The sequence below is a fragment of the Acanthisitta chloris genome, unplaced genomic scaffold (genome assembly GCF_000695815.1).
Source record: "Acanthisitta chloris isolate BGI_N310 unplaced genomic scaffold, ASM69581v1 scaffold6988, whole genome shotgun sequence".
NCBI lineage: Eukaryota > Metazoa > Chordata > Aves > Passeriformes > Acanthisittidae > Acanthisitta > Acanthisitta chloris.
Window position 1 is genome coordinate 5,422 of NW_008688609.1, and position 7,305 is coordinate 12,726.

Sequence of the window (7,305 nt, forward strand, 5' to 3'; positions counted from 1 at the left end):
ACAAACAGCACTATGGCTATTTTTCCTTTAGGCATTAGTGATTAGCACTGACAGTAGCACCCCTCAGGAGAAACGTCAGGAGTAGCCTAAGTCTCAGTCCAGAACACTGGGGCACAGCAGCTCCTTTCCTCTCCTCACAGCATAAGTGTTGGTCAGTCCTGCCTGCAGAGGTTGCTCAGTGAACTATCACAAGTGCAGAGCATGCAGGGGAGGACCAGTGCTGGTTCTCAGAATTTAAGGGGCTACTTAAAACAAATCAGATATATTTCTAAGACATGCTTCACACTGCATGTATGTATGCCATGGTAAGATCTGAACTCCCCAGTTACCAGCTACATCTGTCTTGGGCTGGTATAGTAAGTTCATTCCTTCTCAGGAGCAAATTTATCATGTTAAAAAGTAAATTTTGTAATTTGGAGACTTGGAAAGCACATAATAGAACATAATTTCACTCTTTTGCCTCTTTATCTCTGCTGTCTATTGGTTTGTTTTATACTGAGTATTTGACACAACACTGCTGTGAGCAGAGTTAAAAGCTATGTCCTTATTTGCTGTTATTCAATATTACACTGACATTTGCTTCCCTTCCCAGAAACAGCTGACCACAGGAAGGCCTTTAGACCGAAATATTGCTGCACAGAATAAACCATTACTCCTGTGAACAGCAGATCTGATGAAGCCTTCCTGGTGTTTTTAATAGATTTGAATCCCTATCTCTTTTTCTTCCATGGATTCCTTGTTTGGTAAGGATGACCTCTTATTGCACAACTGGTGTCGTTATGCTAAAAGATCCTTCAACATTACTCACCATTTCCATGCCAAACCAGGTTGCCATGTGACTCTGCACACGCAAATCCTGTGTATCTGCAATTTTGACCCGATATCAAATTCTTATAAAAACGGTAAATTGCTCTCAAGTTTAAAAGCACTCTCAGGCCTTTAACTAGTTAAGTCATACGTAGCTGTTTACACAGTTCTATGGAGGTTATCTGATGAACTTCATCCCACGCACAGGGTTAAAAACAAGAAAAAGTTGGGACATGCTTTCCTCATAGAACTTTTACAGTAAAGTCTTGGGTTATCTAGTTATCTTGTGAAAGCAGTTTTGTCTAATGCCTCAGGTAGGAATTGCAGATGAGTAAAAACCTAAGGCACCAACTTCTTGTTCAAATTTACTCATTTATAATCAATGCTACTCTTTCATCCTTTTCCCCATATTAATAATTTCAAATGTTAAATACTTTTATACTCCTCTCCAAAGTGCTGCAACAGCACTTGAAGAGCACAGTCATAGAATCATAGAATCATCAAGGGTGGAGGAGACCATTAATGTGCAACCCTGGTGTAACCCCTAAACCATATCCTGCAGTGTCAGATCCAGATGCCTCTTAAACACTTCCAAGGATGGTGACTCCACCACCTCCCTGAGCAATTCCTATTCCAGTGCCTGAACACCCTAACAGTGAACTAACATCTTGTCTGAATCTCCCCTGTTGCAGCTTATGACTGTTCCCTCTACTCCTTACAATACAGGGGAAGCACTTCAGAGAGAAATGACACCCTAATTTCTAAACATCTCCTATTACTTCCTCATTTAATGGTAAAACCACTCATTAATTTCCGAGACTTGATCCAATTTTCACTTTATTTGCATAGTAAACCCAGCAAATGCTACCTCAATGCCATTCCTACTACTTTACACTCCATGCACAAAATTTAGGACCTTTCAGAATTCATCTTGCAAATAGACATAATTAAACCTGGGGAAGTTATCACACAAAGCAAAGAAACAAGAACAGATATTTCCACAAAAATAAGACCCCATGAGAACTGGATCAGGCACTTAATGTTCTTCCACTGACTTCAGCAGCACAGGTCTCTGTCCTTACTAAGAAGGGAGTGACTTAGGGGAGCAACTTAGATGACTAAAATATTATCAGATATTATCAAATTAATCTCCAGTTTGACCCCACTAACTTCTCTGGTGCTACACTGGGCACAAGTCTGGCTCACACACTATAGAAAGTGTTAGCACAAACAAGGGAGTTCAGGGAGAATGTTAGAGGATTTGTGATAAACAGGAGTCTTAAGCAGTTTTAAACCAACCAGCCAAGATTTAACTTTAGACTTATTATTTTTCTATGGTGTAACTTAATGGCAATTCTTCTTAATACTGGATTAAAAAGTTTAAAATAAGCAAGCCATATTCAATACATCAGGAGGTCTACAGTAATAATACTGATTAACCCTAATAACCTTCTAAGTCTGTAGATCTAAGACATTCCCCTGGGTGTTAGGTGATACTTCAGCCAAAGACTGAAATGGCCTATTAAGGCTAATAAACAAATAATTTTAGCAAATCAAGTTTAAAATGCCTGCCATTAACCCAAAGTAATGATAAATGAATGCTGTTGAGTTTTTATCTAATGACCAATGTATTCCCAGAAGGATTGGTGCTTTTTTCCCCACAGGCCAGGTGAGGAAATAGAACAAGGACATGTAATAAGCAAAAACATCATGGCTTTCAGGCCTGTCTGGAGACAGAATGGGTGCAAATCCTGGACCTGATGAGGGAACTTTCTGAGAATTATTGTTCACAATGTGTCAAAGCAAATTGCCCCATTTGCAAACAGGATATGAACACCCTCCTCCCCCTTCCCCTAACACACCCTTCTTTTAAGGTTCAGAGAAGAGAGGAAAGGGAAGAGTTAGTTTTCAGGAATTAAATTTCAGAATATGTTACAGACATCCTCAGTTCTACAAGCTTTACACTAGTATGCTCTATTCCTTACAGTTTAGCAAAAATATTTCAGATTATTCAGGCCATTCAACATCCAAAAATACCCTGTGGAAGCCTCTTGCTTCTGCTAACAGGCAGATGTATCGGGGTGGCTGTGGAGCAGTATTCAAGCAGGAGTATCAAGAGTTTGATTTACCATTTATTTTGACATTCTACTGACACAATTTTCATCCACACCACAGGTTCTATCCCAAATTGCTAGTGAGTTGTGCTGCTCACATTCTTTACTGATTTTATTTTCAAACTATCTTCCCCCAAACCACTCTTTGTAGTATGGCAGTGATCAGTGGCACAGGTAATTTCCATTTCTTTGCTATAAAACACCTGCTTTGAAGAAAGGAAAGGAGAGCTGTTTAATGGCAGCAGCCAGTCCCATTTTGGAAGCCTGACTTTTCCTCTGAGGTGCAAACCGGGCTAAAACCAAGCAGGACCAGGGCTGCCACCTGCTGTGCAATTTTCATTTTTGTTCTCCATTACAAAGCGAGTAATTTTGTGGCAAAAGGTTAATTGCAGAATGCAGATGTCTCGCCTAATCTGCCTCATAAAAAATCCTTGAGAGGAGTTTAACACACATGGTAATGGAGAAAATCATGTCTTGAAGCACAGTGTGTCCACTGGTGCACACTCATTGTGCTTCCATGCAAGATCAACAGGGTGGGTGTCTCACCTGAGAAGGTCACATACAGCTGCACTGAGACATTAGTTCATGTGTGTACTGTATATATGTATACAACCCAATGTACTTCAATCTCTACAGAATAAATAGTCTCAAAATACCAAGTACTGGTGGCATTTCAACTGTTTTACACAGTGGATGAATGAATGTGTAAGAACTGTCTGTAACCCTGGAGATAATACAAACTTTGGCTAAGTCTCACCATACTAAATTGCACTTGTCAGCTTGACTGATGGTTTCTTTCCTGCTGGTTAGGGTTTTGTTGCCCCTTTTTTTTTAAAGAAAAGCATATATTAATTGTACAGATTCCAAGTATATTTTTAATATATCTTGTTTCATTTACATAATTTGCAGAGCATAGAATTTCATGGCATGTACTAGTATTAGTAATGGGAGAAGGCATGTACTAGTATTATTGTGAAGGTTATAAAGAATCTTTTAATGAGAAAACTGTACCTTATTCTGCTTGTGCAGCTGAACCTCTAGAGTTTTCTTATCTAGCAGCTATTTGTGCTCTTTGGAGGTTTTTGAGATGAGACTGGGTGTGGCAGTTAGTGCTGTGGTCTAGTAACCACTGTAGGGTTGGACTTGATGATCTTGGAGGTCTCTTCCAACCCGGTTGATTCTATGATTCTTTGAGTACCACTGACCCCCATCTGGGCATGAAAAGACTGTGTCTGGGTTGGGATTGTGGAAGAAGTCTCAGCAATCAGTCAGGGGAGAAAACAAAGCAGACTAGCTCTGAAGCATGGTGCATACCATCTGGCTGAACAATCCCAACTCTCAGCCTGATTAATAGTGAAGTCTTACTGTTTCATTTCCTATGTGTAGAAAAGTAGTCATAATAACACCCTCAAGAGGTAAAACAACAAAAATTGTGCTGCTACTGAAAACAAAGGGTGAGTTTTTGTTGTATTACTTCATAGTGCTAGAGTAAGAATTCCAGAGGGTGACCAACCAGCAGAGGGCTCAGAGTTCACACAGTCTGTTCAACAAAAGTAAACAAAAAACCAAAAGTCTGTAAAGCTGAGGTACTGAACAGCTCCTTCCCAAATATCACATAAAAATACACAGTGATAACACAACAATACGACATAATAGATCTGACCACATACTAATTCACCGTGGAATGAAATGGTGCAAATTTCATACAACTTAATTAACCAGAGATTGCATCCTGTCATAGTTCTCCTTCCTACCTTTTGTGCTGTTTCTGAGACTGGCATGACATTTGTTTTACATTATGTTAAATATAGCTGTTCCCTGACTTTGAATACCAAATGTCACTGTGGTATAAATAATAAAGGCAAATTCCATGCAGAAGGTTAAGGAAGACACAGTGTTCTGAATCTCCCAGGCTGAAATTTATAAGTGGTGACAGTTTCTCATAATCTGAAGTTAAATTTTAGTTTTTAAAACTAAGAACAGTTTTCAGTAAGTTGTCATGGATGTCAATGTGCCCAATAAACTATAGCAAAATAGAACAAAAATAGAAAGCACACGATCTTCTCCCTGCATATCTATGTGGATTTAGAGAAGCACATACCTCCTACATATACTAGTCACAGCTAAAATCAACTCTAACAAACAATTAGAGAGTGAGAAAAGTGCTGTTAAGGCTGAGCTTCCAAGAGAAAGAGTTTGGGTGGTTCTTCGCAAAATGTCTTTTATGATACTCAGTGATATTATGGGGTTAGCACTGGACATGGAACGAAGCAAATGCCTTGAAAACTGAAAAATGGCTAAACAACACAGGACACAAACATAAGAGGGAGTGAAAGTCATTGAGCACTTTAAGGCATAAAATGTTTGGCTGCTGATGTGTGAAAAAATCAGTTGTTTTCTTTCTCTTATTTCCAAGATACTTCATTAAAGGAGAACATCTGGATGGAAACTTTAATTTTCTTAAGAACACTTATGTTTTATAGCAGATCCATTTTTTCACACTCATCTTAACAAAAATATTTTTCCCTAAGCTCCAAACAACTGCAGAGAATGTCTCTGCTCATTTAACATATGAACCCACATAGAAACGTATCCCCATTTCTCAGAGACCTCCTCCACCTGTACTGCAGTTACTGACTGTACTGTGTGACCTTTTCATTTCAACACAGGCAGAGTAATTACTGTGCAGATGAACTGTTGACTATGATTTTCTGTATCTCAGAGCAAACCTTGCTCATTCCTGATGGTTTTTTTTTGTTTTCCCCTGCTTTTACATCCAACCGGTTTTGTGTCTATTACAACTGAGTTTGTGTCTGTTAATACTGCAGCATTTGACGTAAGGGTAAAACTAAGTCAAATACTGCAAACATGACAGAAATGTGAATCAGTGAGAAGCTGGTTCACACAGTTGTCATCTAACAAGTTTCTGTCGGTGCTTTATATAATTATTTTCAGTCCATCAGATTAAAAAACGTGAAGATGTGATATGCTTTTTAAGCTTCTATTTTGAATGTTTCTAGTTGATGTTTACTTATTTTCCAGTATTGTCTAGCATATGTTCTAGCTAAATTAGCTGACAGGGAGAGATTTGATAAATTCAACAGCCTTTCATCTTTCTCTCAAGAAAATTCCTTGAGAGGAAATCAGCAATTACACTACCACAAGCCTTTCTTTAAAGTCATAAAAAATACATGCAAGCAACTGACTCAACAGAAGGAAGTCAGAATAACTGATGGAAGAATCTCTATGAACTTACATTTGTAGCAAGAAGAAAAAAACCCAAACAAAACAGCAAAATAAGGACAAAAAAAAGCCACCCTGTGCTGTGTGGCTTACTGTAAGTATGTGTAGCCCCTCTGAGACCATTGGGGTGTCCTGTAGGACAGCTGGCTGCATGGTGATGACCTCCCCTTTGAGCAGGGACACCTCTCGAGGTACCCCTCGAGGCAGAGAGCCCTTACTTGGCATCTGATACCTGCAGCAAGGTAAGTACATTTGATGCCAGATCTAAAAGTGTATTGTATGCCAGTGACACTGATATATACCCAGCTATAACTTGATTTGAGAAGTTTAGTAAGCAGTAGTGTTTGGCTGCCACCGAATTATTGCAGTCTATTTCCCACATTCATGCTCAATAAAACAAAGCAAGTAATCAGACTTTACCACAGCCAGCATAGCATTGCTTGCAGTCCCACAGCTTTCACAAATGATCCTGGGTTTGATTAATTATGAAAAGTGGATAAAGGAAAAAGACTGTTCTTAAGACTATGAAAATACTTAAGGAGTTAGTAGAACTCAGCTTGGGGCATCACAGTCACCCTAGCAACAAAAACCACATTGAAAACAACGAGAGAGAAAGGATGTACATCTACACACTTCTGAAGATTCAACCATGGTAGGGGAGCAATTATCCTGATTTGTGAAGGGAAAGTACATTTAATTCCTGGGCTACAAGGAATAAAGCAAGAAGGCCAAGTGAAAAGTGAAAAGAGGTAGGATGTAAGTAGAAAGCCAAAGAGACTCTGGTTTGCAGAGCCTTATGGTTTACAAATGTTGTTGCTTTCTGTGCACACGACTTGAATAAATTCATGCCCATAGTCTGCAAGTGCTGTCCAGTGGCTGTTCCAAGTCTCATTTTGAATGCTCAAAGCACATTTCAGACTGAAATACTGTGCCCAGTACAACAGAAGAAAAAGACAAACAAGGAGTCTCAAGCCAGCTTCTGTTTTAAACTTATGAAAGTGATAAATTCATTGCTGATTGACTCCATTTGTATCTCCTAAGGTCATTAAATCAAAAATTCTTTTATTAAAAAAACCTTGTAAATGAACAGCATAAGATTAACTGGCCACCTAATCCCAACTCTGCAAAATTTGTCCTCATT